Raw genomic sequence first — 15,201 nt, forward strand, 5'->3', positions numbered from 1 at the left:
TTAAAGGCGGGAGCCGCTCGGGTGCCGACCGAGCCCCTCCTCCTCCCCACGCTCCTGCTGGGCGGTCGTGTCACCTGGCCCAGCAGGCCTGCACAAACAAGCCCCACACTTGCTGACCTCCCTGTCAGCTGCTCAGTCTTTCCCTCAGTCTGTCACACCGCACAGGAGCCCCATAGTTGATGCAGCCGCGGTGGAACCTGTGGTCTCAGGTACTTCCCATTTCTATCTGGCCACCCCTCTACCTACTTCTCAAGACAACCCGCTCCCACCTTACCGAGCGGCGCCATCACCTGGCCAGCTGCCCAAGGCAGACCTGTCCCCGCCTCCCCGACTGTGACATCCGGTCACTAATCCTGACCTGCCGATTCCATCGCCTCCAGCCTGATTCTCCCTGCCACCAGCATGCCCCCCATTACAGGGCGCTCACCCTTGTTGTTCCCAAGATGCCCTCGCTTCAGCTGACTCATCCATAGTCTGTTCCAGCTAAAATAACCCACTTTGAGCTTCCAGCCTCTCGCTTTATACATAAGGAAACCCAGGCCAAGACAAGCAATATACTTGCAAGGTCCCAAAGTTACTGAGAAACCTGCAGCTGGGTAAAGAGCAAAACTGATGCTGTTTCTATGCAGAGGAAACATGCTGACTAAAGCCAGTATATTTTTAAAGATTAGTGTTTTCCTGTAATATATCCAACACAATGGAATACTATAGAGTTGTTAAAAAAAAAAGGACGAGGAAGGTCTCTCCGTATTTCTGTGGTGTGAGCTCATGACACGCTGTTAAATTTAGAAAATCAAGACGGAGAAAAGCTTGTATTGTACATTACTACTTGCTAAGAAAGAGGGCTGTGGGTATACACACATACTTAAATTAAAAATAGAAAGACAAAACAAAAGCTAAAAGAAAGTCACCTCTGGAAGAGGGAAGAAACAGGGTATAAAGATCAGGAATGGAAGCAAGATTCCTTAAAACACTTTATTTTTGACTTGGAACCATGAAAGTACTTTTTATAAATGTCTAACACAAATTTTTAAAAGAAGCTATTCCTTAAAATAAAAATAAATGAGTCTAACTGTGTAACAGGTTGGTGGCACACTGAGGAACTGGTTCAAGTGACTTTAAGGTTTAATAATTCGGCAGAACATCCCTAGGATTATACCCCAAGGGAAAAAGAACCATAGAAAATCTTAAGCTGCTTTCAGTAATCATGTATTAGTTGGTAACATACTGGTATTATTATTTTAAAACTATCACATATATTTTATAGGTTAAAACAAGTAAATAATGATGCTAATGTTGTTAGGAACTGAGATTTTTCAGCATAAGAGAAAAGACATATCAATATAAAATAAGAAGTAAAAACCACATGGCCCTAAATTTGAAACAAAAACATCAGTGTGAATTCATGATTAAAAGCCAATTTCCCAGCTGTCCAACAGAAAGGCCCAGAGCAACAACCAGCCCTGAAGCAATGAGCATCCCCAGTGCCCAGACTGTGGTCTCGAGACACCGAATTCTCTACAAGAGGCAACGAGAGCTGCTTAGAGAAACAGCCAATTCCAGGCCTAGGGTGAAGCACAAGATGAATCTGAAACGTCTCACCATCTCAGAAAGCAGGGAAAGGAAGACCACGGGCCACATCAAAGGACAAGTCAACTCTCAGAGGCCCCACTGGCAGAAGGGGCCCAAGTTCAGCATCGATAAGAACAGTAACTGCGAGAGACTGAAGCACATTACACCTGTTTAAAGTCATGAGTTTACACTGATGCTTAAGACTGGTCACTTTCAGAGCGGCTAGGACGCCATCTCATTATTTGGAGAACCCATAAAGAAAAAGAATCAGGCATTTATCCTATTATCATTCCTATTTGAACTATCCCTTAGGGTAGCCACACAGTTTAAAGAGGGAAGTTTCTCTCCACAGAAGTATTTCAGTTAATCAAGGCAGAGTAAAGGATAAAACTTACAATGTCATCGCTTGCAACCTCTAACGACTACGAGTCCAGGCGTCCAGCACCACTGGCCCTGATGCCAGAGCAGACGTGCGCCCCCTGGTGATGGCACACACCTCAACCTCTGAGTGCATGTGCCGATCCACCCTCTGGACCTGCCTACCACCTCACTGGAAATACAGGGGACAGAAGAACACATTCTATGGAAACAGCTAAAGTCAAAGCAGGGAAACGTCCGACCACAGAACCACCAGCCTGGATTTTCCAACAAAGAAATGCAAGGAAGGAGAGGGATGGGGAGGAGCAATTAATTCAGAGACTTAAGACAGAGATCAGCTGAATGCACCTGTTTGCACTCTGCTTCAAACAAACTAAAAAAATTGAGACTACTGGGGAGAACTGAATGGTACTATGATTACGAATAAAATTATAAATAGCAGTTTTCTTGTTACTTATGAATTTACCAAAACTAGCTATGTATTAAATCTCACTTTGGATGCAAACATTTCAAACCTATTTTATATTCATTTTAATGTTCTAACATATTAAAGAGTTCTTAATTTCAAGTATACAATGCCACTCAGTCACAAAATAAGAGACTAAAACACAGGGTAATTGGTTTCCTTTCAAACTCCTGGAGAAAGAAGGTTAAGGAGCAAGCAGTTCACATATTGTAAGATGCAAACTCAGGCACACCTCCACCCTCAGCCCCTGGCAGCTTTACTGCAACAGGCCCCCTCCTGCGGAAGGGTGGGCCTCAGAGCTTTCAGAGTGAAGGCAGAGATGCATTCCATGACCCTTGGTTTTCAGACGCGTTAATTGTTACTGAGCCATTAGGTCCAATGTCTATTATTCTCAGTTTAATACTGGTTTAAAAAAATGAAAAACAAAGTCAGACACAAACCAAAATACAGTGCCATGTATGCAGAAGACACTCAGATACACCTGTTACAGAATGAAACTGCTAAAGCCAAAAATGAGTAAGTTCAGGATGTTTTTGAATTGAATTACTTTATTTTTATGCAAACAAGCAAGTAACAGCTGAAGAAAGAAATCTATACAAATTAAAAATTTCTAGTGACATACCTGTCTGTCATATGCTGTGAGAAGATGTATCTAAGCTTGATCAGGGAGGGAGAGACTTCAAAAAAGCAAAAGCAAAGCAGTGTCAACCTTATCCTTCTTCAAATAATGTAGTGGAGTCCTTTACCTAGGAAGTAAGAAGGACACTTGGTTAACTCACATATGGAAAATTTTAAAAGCTTTTAAAAATAGAATTTCAAAAATGGAAATTTCTAAAGCTTCAGAGGAAACATTTTAAACTATACTATATAAACATGTGCTTTGGATTTTCTGCATTTTTTTGAGTTGAACACAAATTACAAAGTCTGGATATCTTCAGATTATTTTTATTTTAAAATCACTTTTAAAATGAAGTATTATATACACATAGAAAAGCACAAGAAACATGTATTACCGTTTCACAAGGTTATTACATAAACACTAGTCCAACTACCAGCCAAGCCAAGGAACCAAAAAAACGCTGGTGCCTCTCTGTGATCCTAAACCCCTTCCTCTCCGGTAACTTCCGTGGCTGTCATTTCCTTGCTTTTTGTTAGACTTATCACCTAGGCATGTGGCCCTAATCGAAAATTTATTTTTGCCAGCTTCTGGATTTTATATAAACATAATCATATAGTGTGCATTCTTTTGTCCTGCTTTGTTTTTGCTCCCCACTGTAGTCACTGGCCCGTCATTTGTTTCCACTGCTGTGTAATATTCCATTGTGTAGATATACCATAGTTTACTTACCCATTCCCTTGCCTCCTGGGTGTTTCTGCTCTGGGGCAAACACAGCACTACTAAGATCTTTCTGGCACATCTATCTTAAGCACACAGGAATGTATTTCTCTAGTGTAAATACCTACAAGTGTGATTGCTAGATTATTAGGTAAGTATTCAACTTTGCCACATAAAGCCAAACAAACTACTTCCCAAAGCAGTTGTAACAACTTATACTCCCAACCAGAAGGATATGAGAGAGTGTCTGTTGCTCAACTTTTCAACAAGACTTGTCAGGCTTTTAAATTCTTGCTAACTGAATAGCTATGCAGTGGTAGCCTGAGAATTCTTTATAACGTACAATTTTATAACTATTATGGAGAAAAATTCATGAAATTTTACACCTGACAACTGCTGCAGTGAAGATTTAATTTTGCAGGCAGGCATTTGTTCTCTTTTCCAATGGTCACTGTGTTCCATTCTCAGTCTGCCAGCTTCCAGAGACACTGGTTCCAAACCCCAAGCACAAGGGGACAGGTATCAGTGCGGACTGGCCCATAAGAGCATCCCATTCCTGGGCCAGAGCTGCTTCATCTCTGAGAGCACACGACCCAAGTCAAAATGAATGGAGTCTTTTCTTCCTTCTCTGGGAGTTAAGGAGATCCTCACTCTTTCCCAAAGAACTTGAACATGAGCACATAGATCTGGCTACTCGAAGGAAGGAGGCTGTCTGAGAACAGAGCAGTCGTGGAGGACGACGCTGGGGAAGAAACTGACTACCTTCGGCTCTTAAATTAGTGATCAGTAAGTCCCCTTTTGCTTTTAACAGCTAATGTCCAGTTACATCAGAAAGAGCCCTCACTGTTAAATCACTTATTATAAAGCATGGGTTTTAATCTACTCAGTAAGCCACACAGGTCAATTAAAGTAACATACAGCAGTAGAAACACACACACATACAACCTCAGTATTTTTTCATTCACAGTTTGTAATTCAAAACAGTTTATCACCCAGACTTGGACTATAGTTCTTGCTAAGTGGCAAGTTAATTCTGAATGTTTCTTTGGCAAGAGAACTAAAAATCAAAAGCTATAATTTATTTGTCCTTATCTGCTATAAACACTTCACTAATCATACTATCCCTATTGAGTTTTATAACAAAGTTATGATAACCTCATATAATAAATAAAGATGTGTTTCCTGATTTATTCTGAGGAAATATCTGGGGAAGACTGGAATTATTTCTTCCTTGAAAGTCTTGTGGGATTTAACAAGGAAGCCATCTGTGCCTTAAAATTTTAAATTACTGATTCTATTTTTTTTATTTGTTATAGGACTAGTTAAGATTTTCTATTTTTTCTGCAGCTACTTTTAGAAAGTTACATTTTAAAAGAAATTTATCTCACTTAAATTTTCAAATTTCCTGACATGATGCTATTTCTAATAATGGTTTTTGATTTTTTTAATCCTCTACTGACTCCAAGGAGCCTCGTTTTTTTTGTTCCACTGGTTGTGTCTCCTTTTTTTCCCCTTATCAGTCTCACCAAAGATATGTCAATTTTACTAGACTATTCAAGGAACCAGTTTTTGACTTTGTTGATCTTTCTATTGCAAATTTCCCATTTGATTAATTTTGCTATTTTTATTATTTTCTTTCTTTGGGCTTTTTTTTTTTTTTTTTGCTATTTTTTCTTATTTGTAATTAGAATGATGCTTAGCCTGCTAATTTTCAGCTTTTCTACTTTTCTAAAGCTACAAGTCTCCCACCGTGTACAGGTTTGGCTGTATTCTACAAGCTCTGACATTAGTGTTTTAATTTTGATCCAGTCAGTTAAAAACATTTTTTAACTTCCACTATGTCATCTTCTTAGACCAATGAGATTTTTTAAATATCCCTTTATTTTTAATTTTACAATTTTATAATTATCTTTTTGCTCCTGATATACATACAGCTCAACTCCACTGAGATTAGAGATTATAATCTGTATTATCGTAATCTTTGAAATGCATTGTACCATGCCCACCAGTACTGGTCAATTTTTATAAATGTCCTATGTGGGCCTGAAAATAAAGTATATGTTGTAGTTTTTAGATGGAATGTTACTTATATTTACATCAGACCAAGGGTATTTATATTGATCCAATTTAAAATCCATCTGTGCTTAAAGTTTTTTCTTTTGGTCTGCTTATTCTTATCAATTACTGAGATGTGTTGAAATTTCCACTACAACTGTCAATTTGTCTATTTTTCCTTGTACTTGTGTCCATCTCTACTTTGTATATTCTGAAGTCATATTATTAGGTTTATCCACTTGGAATTACTGTGATTTCCTTTTGAAATGAACCTCCTTATCATTACAAACTGTGCAGACCGCCTGTTGGCCAGCTCACGTCTGCCTCCTGGGCACAAAGCTGGATCATGCTTCCCAGCCTCCACTGCAGTTAAGTCCAGTTACACGACCTGGGCTCTGCCGCATGGAATGCACGCGGAAGCAAAGTATAGCACCTTTAGGCCAAGCCCACGAACACCTGCAGACTCTACACACCCCTCCTCCAAACACAGAGGATCCTGCAGAGTATTCCAAGTCGTAGGAGATGGTAGAGTCACAGGCAGAAGAAACTGAATTCCAAACCACCATTTGGGAAGCAATCTGCTAACTAGGGCTACCTGAACTGGACTCTGTGGGAGTAAGAGATAAACTTGTGTATAGTGAGTGGCTGACTGCTTTGTTACCGGAACTAGTTACCTGCTGTATTAAGTGAAACGACACTTACTATTTCTGGTACTGCTTTTCTGCCTAAAAGTACATTTTGTCTGACACACATACAATCTTGTCTTTGGCTAGAGTCTGCACAGTTTGCTTTTTCAACATTTGTCTTTCAACATTTCTTATTCCTCATGTTTTCAGTGGGTCTCTTATAAACAGTATACAGCTGGATCTTTTTTAAAAATCTTAATTGATATCCTTATCTTTTAATTGGAACATTTAGTCTATTTACATTGGAAGTAATTATTCATATTTAGATTTAATTCTACAATTTTACCAGGAGCTTTCAATTTGCCTTCTTTGGGATTATTCATCATTATTCTACTCCCCGTTCCCCCATAATCTGGAAGTTACATATTTCTATGTAATATGTACATAGAAAAAGAGTTTCTACTCTTTTGGTAATTACTTTGGAAATGATAACGTACAGGTTCTTATCAAGGTGCAATGTCAGTAATTTTACCTTTCCTCTGGATGTAAGGACCTTAAAACTTTCACTCCATTTATCGTATTTCCAACTTATATTCTACCGTTGTGCGTGTATGCATGTCATTCCTGTTTTATACAGTATTCACTCATTTTTATTAGATACAGGGTTCTTTCCTTCAGTGTGTTGAAGCTATTACTCCAAGTCTCCGGCTTTCACTGCTGGTGCTGAGAAGTCCGCCTGCCCTTCCTTTCTAGGAAATCATGTGTCTCTCTGTATGCTTGGGGGTAGATTTCTTTTGCTGTTGTTGCTGTTTGTTGTTTTGGGAGGGTGGTTTGGGGGTGAGGGAGGAAGCAGGGGGTGGATTTCTTTTTACTTATCCTGCCAGTCATTTGTTGAACATCCTAGATGTGTGGTTTGGCTTCTTTCACGGTTTGTGGAAAATTTTCAGCCACTGTCTCTTGGAGCATGGCTTGTGCACCGTCCTCTCGCCAGGCCAGAGCTCACTGCTCCCTGCATCTCCGGCCTTTCCTCGTGCATCCACATTCCCATCTCTGTGCTTCATTCTTGTTTCTCCTTTTCTGGTCTAGTACTACGGTGGGTTACATCAACTGATTTTCCGATGTTAAACCAACTTTCATTCCTGAGATTAAACCTCACTGGATCATTATGTAATATCCCTTTTATATTCTGCCTAGTGGATTCTATGTGCTAAAATTGACCGGGGATTTTGTGTGGAGGACGAGTATTACTTGGTGTTTTCCTTTATTACAATGTCTTTGTCTGGCTTTGCTTTCCGGGCAGTGTTAGCCTTACAGAGTAAGGCAGGAGGCATCTCTTCCTCTTCTATTTTCTGAACAAGTTTTTGTCAGATTAGTGCTCTTTCTTCTTTAAGTGTTTAATACAAGGTTGAGCCTGGAGTTTTCTCTGAGGTCAGGGTTTTAGCTACAAATTCAACTTCTTCAATAAATACATAGTTATGCGGGTTATACATTTGTTCTTGAGCGAGCTTTGGTGGTTTATGTTTCTCAAGGGGTTTGTTCATTTTATTCAGGCTGTCGAATTTATTAGCATAAAATTATTCACAGTATTCCTTATTGCCCTCTCAATGTCTGTAAGATCTGTAATGATCCTCTCTTATATCCCTGATATATTTCTTTCTTCCTCACTCACGAGATTTTTCCAGATATGATACATACCTTTAATTTATCGCTGCTTACCTTCAAATAACATTACACCATCTGAGCTACAGCAACACCACCCTTCCATCCTCTGTGCTCTTTATTTACCTCTACAAGTACTGTAAGTCCCACAATACATTGCTATTTTTGCTTTAAATGGTCAATTTTTCTAAAAAAAGATTAAAGAGTATTTACCAACCTACTGAGCATTTCTGGCTCTTTTCACTCCTGTGTAAAGATTTCCACCTGGGGTCATTTTCCTTCCACTTGAACTTCCTTTAAAATTTCCTGCAGTACAGTTGTGTTGACAATAAATTCTGTCACAGCTTTTCTTGGCCTAGAAATTTTTATTTCACTTTTATCTTGAAAGATATTTTCACTGGGTATAGAATTCTAAACTGACAGGCTTTTTCCTTTGGGTACTTTAAAGACTACACTGTCTTCTGAGCGGCACAAGTTCTGACCAGAGTCCGCTGGTTTACCTTTGCTCCCCTGCAACGTGCCTTCTTGTCTTCTCACCACTTTCCAGACTTTTTTCTCTTTATCACTGTTTTTTCAGCAGTTGGATGATGTGGTTCCCTGGTAGGATTTTCTTCGTTTATTCTGTTCAGGGTTTTGAGCTATGTGGTTTGCAGTCTTCATCACACGTGGACAGTTTCAGCCACTTCTTCAAATGCTGTTTCCATTCTCTCTTCTTCTGGAACTCCAGTTACACATATCTTAAAACAGTTCATCTGTCTCACAGGTCACTAATGCTCTGTTGCTTTGTTCAGTCTTCTTCGTTCTTTGTGCTGTATTTTGGATAGTTTCTATGGCTATGTCTTGAAGTTCAGTGATTTTTTTCTTCCATAGTGCTAATTTGCTATTAATCTCTCTACTGCATCTTTCATTTCAGATACTGTATTTTTCATCTCTAGAAGTCCTATTTCAGTCTTTTTCATATCTTTCACTCATTATGCTTGTTTTCCGTGTGAATATATGCGATTTATTTATAATAGTCATTTTAATGTCCTTGCCTGCTAATTCCATCACCTCTGTTACTTCTGGGTTTCTGCTGATTGATTTTCCTCCTGGTTAACATCACATTTTCTTGCTTCTTTGTACACTCGATTTTATTAGACGCTGAACACTGAAAATATTTTTACATTGCTGGGTTCTGGATTTTACTGTATCCTTTTAAATATAGTTAGGTTTTTGTTCTGGCAATGCAGTTAAGCTACTTGGAATCAGTTAGGGCAGGTCTGCAGTAGTCCTTTAGTCCAGGGCTAATTCAGCCCCATTACCAAGGTGATACCCTGCTGAGGAATCTACCTTATGCCTTAAATGAAAAAGGTGCTCTGAATCCACCCTAAGAAAAATTTAAAAAACAAGCCTTAAAAGGATCTAACCGGTGCCATCCAGGTTGGTCGGAACAAAAACTATCTCAGTCCAGTGTGAAGTTCAAAAATTGTTGCGTTTGCTCCTTTCTGGTGGTCTTTTTCCTGGCTTGAAGGTGTTTCGCTCCTACATGTGTAGATCAGTACTCAGCGCACATCTCAAGGGGGTCCTTCTGCAGATCTCGGGAGCTCTCTAAGGAGATCCCTCCCATGGCCTGAGGACCAAATCCAATCTGCTACTGTTTTTATAAATAAAGTTTTATTGGCACACACCCATGGCCATTCATTTACATACTAGTATGAAATCAGCGACAGACAATGGTGGAGTTGACGGCTGTGCCAGAGACCGGACAGTCTGCAAAGCCTGAGATACCACTATCTGGCCCTTTATAGAAACGGTTGGTTTACCCCTGCTCTAGAGAATAAGCTGGAATAATTGTAGGGCTCATTTCACTTGTTCACTTTATTTCAGGGAACACAATCCTGACCTGCCTGTTGACCAGTGTCTGAAAACTACTGTTTCATACATTCTGTCTGGTTTTCAAGTTGTTTAAGATGGCAGTCAGGTTTGGGACTAGGGTGAGGGGAATGAGGCTCCTGCCTCAGGTACAAATTTTCAGGGAGTGGCAAAAAACTCAGTACTAGGGATAAAATCAAAATTAATCCAAAAAATTCATGAGAAAAAAACACTAAAATTTTAAATAACGATAGTGTCAGTGACAGTGCTGAGTCAAGCCATACTGGAGCTGAGGCAATAGGAGAATCCATAATACCAATCCTGACCTTATTTAAAACTTGATTTTTTTTCCATCACGGAATTTTTCTGCATCAAATTTGATTTTTTTCAAACACTGCATTAAAATGTTAATAATCTCAATCACTGAGCTTTCTGATGCACCCTTAAATTCAGCACCTGAGGTAAGTGCGTCCCTCACCTCACCCTAGTCCCAGCGGAAAGTAAATCGCGTCCTTGTTATCCCACCATGGGGGAAACGGAAGACTCCAGGGAGAACTTTCTCACTAAGCACAATCACACTAATATGATATAAGGGCAAGAGTTTAAAACGCTTTCTTTTTCAGAGATATTTTAGAAAATGCGTCAATGTGAAACCTTATGCTCTAATTACTTCTACTTGCAACTAACACTCTTATACGTACACATTCCCATGTACATCTATTTTGAAGCCAGGAAAGTACTATAAGAGTATCAACACTTATAATTACTTAACAACTACATGCACATAAAGGTATTATGACTCTAAAACAATACTGTAATTACATAATATCCGGTTGATACACTTCCATTACGAGGTATAACAGAACAGCCATCTACAGCAATGGCTCCCAAGTCAATTTACTGATTGGTGAGAGTAAGAATCTAATCTCTGAATATATTAGTTCAATTAAAAGCAAATCAGCCAACAAAATTCCTTCCAGATTCCACAGGATTGCCATCCTTCTGGAGTTAGCCAGCTCATTTCCTAAGGATTCACAACTCCTACTCCTCTCTGATGAACAGAGTAGAAAAACACAAACACGGGACAAACAAAAGGACCATCTCATCTACATGAGAATTAAAGAACTTCTACACATAAGCCATTTTCTACACATTCCCTACATGGTTTATTTCATTTTCTAAGACAGAGATGTAGAAAAATGTTTTCAAATGTGATGACCAAAAAGAGCTTTTTTCTTAATTAAAAATTTTATGGTTTTCAGTTTGGTGGAGAAACAAAGACTAGGAAATTAAATGTTATATTTTTAAAAATAGTCTAGAATTCCTGAAACTCAAATTAATTTGCAGACACCATTCAAATTCATGAAGCAGCCTCATACACCCCCTCCCCCATCTGCCCTAGCTGTGGGGGTGAGTCTACCCCACCCCCTGGCTCAGCTGCCCTCCCCTGTCAAGACCCGGAGGGTGGGCTTGCAAACTCTGCTCTGTCTGTCCGTCCGTGCCCTCTTTCCTGTGTTTATGCTCCTTATCTCCCACTCCCTCCACGTCCTGCCAAACACTTCATCCTTGAGACCACATCCAAGTGTCTTAAAATCTCCAAGTTACACTGAACTCTCAGTTCTTCACTAACTCTAGGGCAGGGATCAGGACCTCTGCAGTCTCCCCAGCACACCAGGCACACTTGGTAAACACTTGCTTTCCGTGGAATTAAACTCCTTTTAATTAAAGTGGACTTAAGCTTACATCTGTCAGGGAAGCCTCCCTTCCCAGTGAAAGCGACCCCCCTCAAACCCTGCTCTGCACTGCCGACGCCCCTCCTAACAGTGACAGCCCTGCACTGGCCCTGCAGCTTCTCTGCCCACTGACGGCGAGCCTTCTGAAAACAAACGTGCATCTTCTTCACGTCTGTCCTCAGCTCCTGAAAGCGCCCAGCGCACAGCAAGCACCCAGCGCCCGTCAGTCCCAGTTGTTGCTAACTTAATCCTGCAGGTGCTCACTCATTCCTCATGACTCTGCCACTGCTATTCTCCTTCCCTCCATTATAGACACGAGGAAACTGAGGCCCAAAGATTCAGCAACTGCTCCGTGTCACACATTAGCAAGCGGCACAACGGTCTGCCCTCAAACGCATGTTCCTAGCGACCGCATCTGTTATCAGATAGTGACTGCACCAACAAAGGCGTGCTCACTGACTTACAGTCTCATGAGAATCAGTAAGATTTATGCTGTAAAACTGGATTTGCCACTTGTACGCTCAAATCATCTTTAAAAGGTTATCCAACGGTCCAAATTCCCTTGGACTATTGAGGAACTAAGAACATGACCTTTAGCAACTTGCCCAAAGTCACTAGGACTGAATCCAGGTCTCCAGGACCAGCGTGCCCTTGGAGGCACCTGTAAATTCAAACCATGGGCATCACCTAATGCCCTAGCAAGAAGCAAATTACACATCTCAAAGTTCCCAAGACATCAATGACGCCTAACAGATGTATTTGTCCCTTCTTAAAACCAAGCATCTTTTTCCATTGTTTTTCATTTCTGCACTGACATCTCCAGAGTTTATTTATTCCCTTAGGACTAACATAGGACATTCAGAACCAGATGCACCAAATAGAGCACATTTAGCTCAACCAAGTAAGGCCATTTCTGACTTTAACGAAGACACTGAGGTCTTAGGCTAAAATAAATTTTCTCACATCATTTAAATAATTATTTGCTTTGTTTCTTGTTACTTTAATATGAGAACTGACTAGAATTATTTTGCTTACTTTTGAAAAACATTATCCAAATGGACACAAACAAGGAGGAAAGGAGCTGGTTAAAGAGTGAAATGGCTACCCCACACTACTGGGTAACAGTCAAAGCTGTTCTTGAGTGACACAGCCATGGTTTGGAATTACAAGGCAACGGCGAGTTTGGTTGGTTTCTGGCATTGCGATGGTTTCTCTGATGTCTCAGCTCACCTAGAACCATGGGCAAACATCCACTGCCACTGCACACTTACTTCAGTCCTAAAATACAACCTGTCGGACATATGTTCACAGATAGAGCCACGCTGAAAATTTAAGGTATCTGGTATAATATTTCTATAATCTCTTTCAATTTAATATTCTTCACGCCACATAAACTCTCTAGAATAAATCTACTTCCTAATCAGTTGTGGCCCCTTTTGCTAAAATCGCTAGACCCACCAGTACAAAGTTTCCTACATGGCATACAATGGAGCACATTATTTTAACTTAGGGTTGTGCAAAAATATGAAACCTTTCCAGGTCACCTTGAAATTTTTATCTAATCGGTCTTTCAAATAAACTCTATTCTGCAATGTTGGCTTTTGCTTAATATAGTTATGATTCACTGCAGTTTACTCTGAATTTAAATAGAGATTTGTTATGCAACATCAAATCTCTTAGGTTTCCCCTACAATTAATCAATATTTTGAACATAAAATATTCTACTGTCAGCACTTTTTTATATGAATAAAATGGCTACGTTAATAAAATTTTCTACTGGAGTAAGAATATGAATCTTTATTTGGAGGTTAGAGCCGTGCTACTGGATGATGCCAGGACAGAGTGCCCAGGAGAAGGGCAGGCAATGGGCCCCTCCCTGGGGCGCCCACAGCTCCCCACGCACACAGCCCCTGGCTGGGTCCAGGTGATCCAGGGCAGCCGGGACAAAAGCCAGGCTTGATTGACCGCAGGGTCCATCTCCCTCCACTCTCACAGGCACCTGGTAAATATTTCTGAATGACAGCACTGCCCCCCCCCACCCGGCAGCTGTCACGAGGTAAATAAAAGAGAACTACCTATAAATTAAAGTATCAAAAGCACTGGGGCAGGTTTCACTAGTTTCTCAAAACTACCTCACTCTCCTCAAAAATCTCTATCCTTGAACTAGAAGGACCCATTTAAATTCGCTGCCCCTCACACCGTATTTGTCCACTTACGTGAAAACCTTGAGGAAAGAGCAGAAGGAAGGACCCAAACACAGTCCTCTACTCTTAGCAGTGTCCAACTCCCCGGAGGAGGGAGAGAGCAGAGGCATTCAACCATTCGAAAACACAGGAAGTTAGTAATGGAAAAAGGATTTCTTGGTTGAATCAGAAAATATCTGAAAACTTCCAAGGCAGTCCTACAAAGGAAAGGGTGGATGCAGCTCTGACACCCTCCTTAGAGGCAGGCTCTGGTACCCCGTCTCACTCAAGTGCAAGGAGCCGGGGACCAGGAAGACAGGGCCCTCCCAGGGCCCACCTACGGGACGGGACACAGAACTCCGGTGTGCGCGCACATGACGCGAAAACTGCAGGGAAGCACGTGGCGAAGGCATCGGTGATGCCCCTTCGTGTGGTGCAGGGAAGGCCCCCCTGGGGAGAGGGTGCTTAACCCATAAGCTGAAGGAGCAGTAGAAATTAACTATCTCTGAAACTCAGATTTACAAGTTATAAACAGGTAAATGCAATAAAAAAACTCAAGTGTTTAAAAAGTGGCTCATACTGAACATCAATTCAATATCTCATTTTATAGATTATACAGGAAAAAATCCCATTATGATTCTAGGTTATCAAACTTTCTACCATACTTCTGCTTGATTTTAGTGTGTACACATACGTATATGCAATTAGTGTACATGCATTTATATATATAATTAGTATGCAACACACACACACACACATACACTAACATATATTTAGCACAAGGATGTTAAGTACATATACACATATGATCATATGCTATATTGACAAATTAGTGATTGATAAATATTAACTGGATGAGTGGGTTGCTGGCCAGAATGTAGAAAATGTGTTTGTTAAAAAGATAGTTTTCTTCTCACACTCTTTTCCAAGCAACACACTAAATCTCCATAGCAATTTACTTCTATGCATTAAATTACATTTCAAAAATATCTTTATCTTTATTAAAGGTGATACAGGAGCTGTTTTTTAACAACTCATAACAGAAGCCTTGTTCTAAATTAATATTATAAACAGAATTTTTAGATGAGCAAATCTGAGCGTAGAAAATGAATCTGCTCTACAAGTGGAGCTGCAAGTTGTAATAAACCACACCACTCGTGATGATGAATGATGAAACCATCCAGCATTATCAGACATTTTCAAAATCCCAGGCAGAAGGAAAAGGGAAGCAATGTTCCAGGAACTGCGTGGGTTTTGACTTCAGGGTCCAAGTTAAGAATGATTCCTATACTCTGGGCAACCAACAAGAACCATGTCTAGGGTTGGAGGGAGAAGGTCACCC

General features: G+C 40.3%; 1 protein-coding gene across 3 annotated transcripts in view; it reads right to left on the bottom strand.

Moving 5' to 3' along the window:
- The window catches only part of TRAF3 (TNF receptor associated factor 3), a 105,680-nt gene that overhangs the window by 49,808 nt on the left and 40,671 nt on the right, over positions 1 to 15,201 (bottom strand). For 2 of the 3 annotated variants that reach the window (XM_074364975.1, XM_074364976.1), the window contains exon 2: positions 3,039 to 3,162. The exons of the other annotated variant lie outside the window; for it this stretch is intronic. The gene's annotated coding sequence lies outside the window, so the exon portion shown is untranslated. The remainder of the gene's footprint in view (positions 1 to 3,038; positions 3,163 to 15,201) is intronic. 3 annotated transcript variants of the gene reach the window in all.

This window comes from Camelus bactrianus, chromosome 6, assembly GCF_048773025.1.
Source record: "Camelus bactrianus isolate YW-2024 breed Bactrian camel chromosome 6, ASM4877302v1, whole genome shotgun sequence".
In the NCBI taxonomy this organism is placed as follows: domain Eukaryota; kingdom Metazoa; phylum Chordata; class Mammalia; order Artiodactyla; family Camelidae; genus Camelus; species Camelus bactrianus.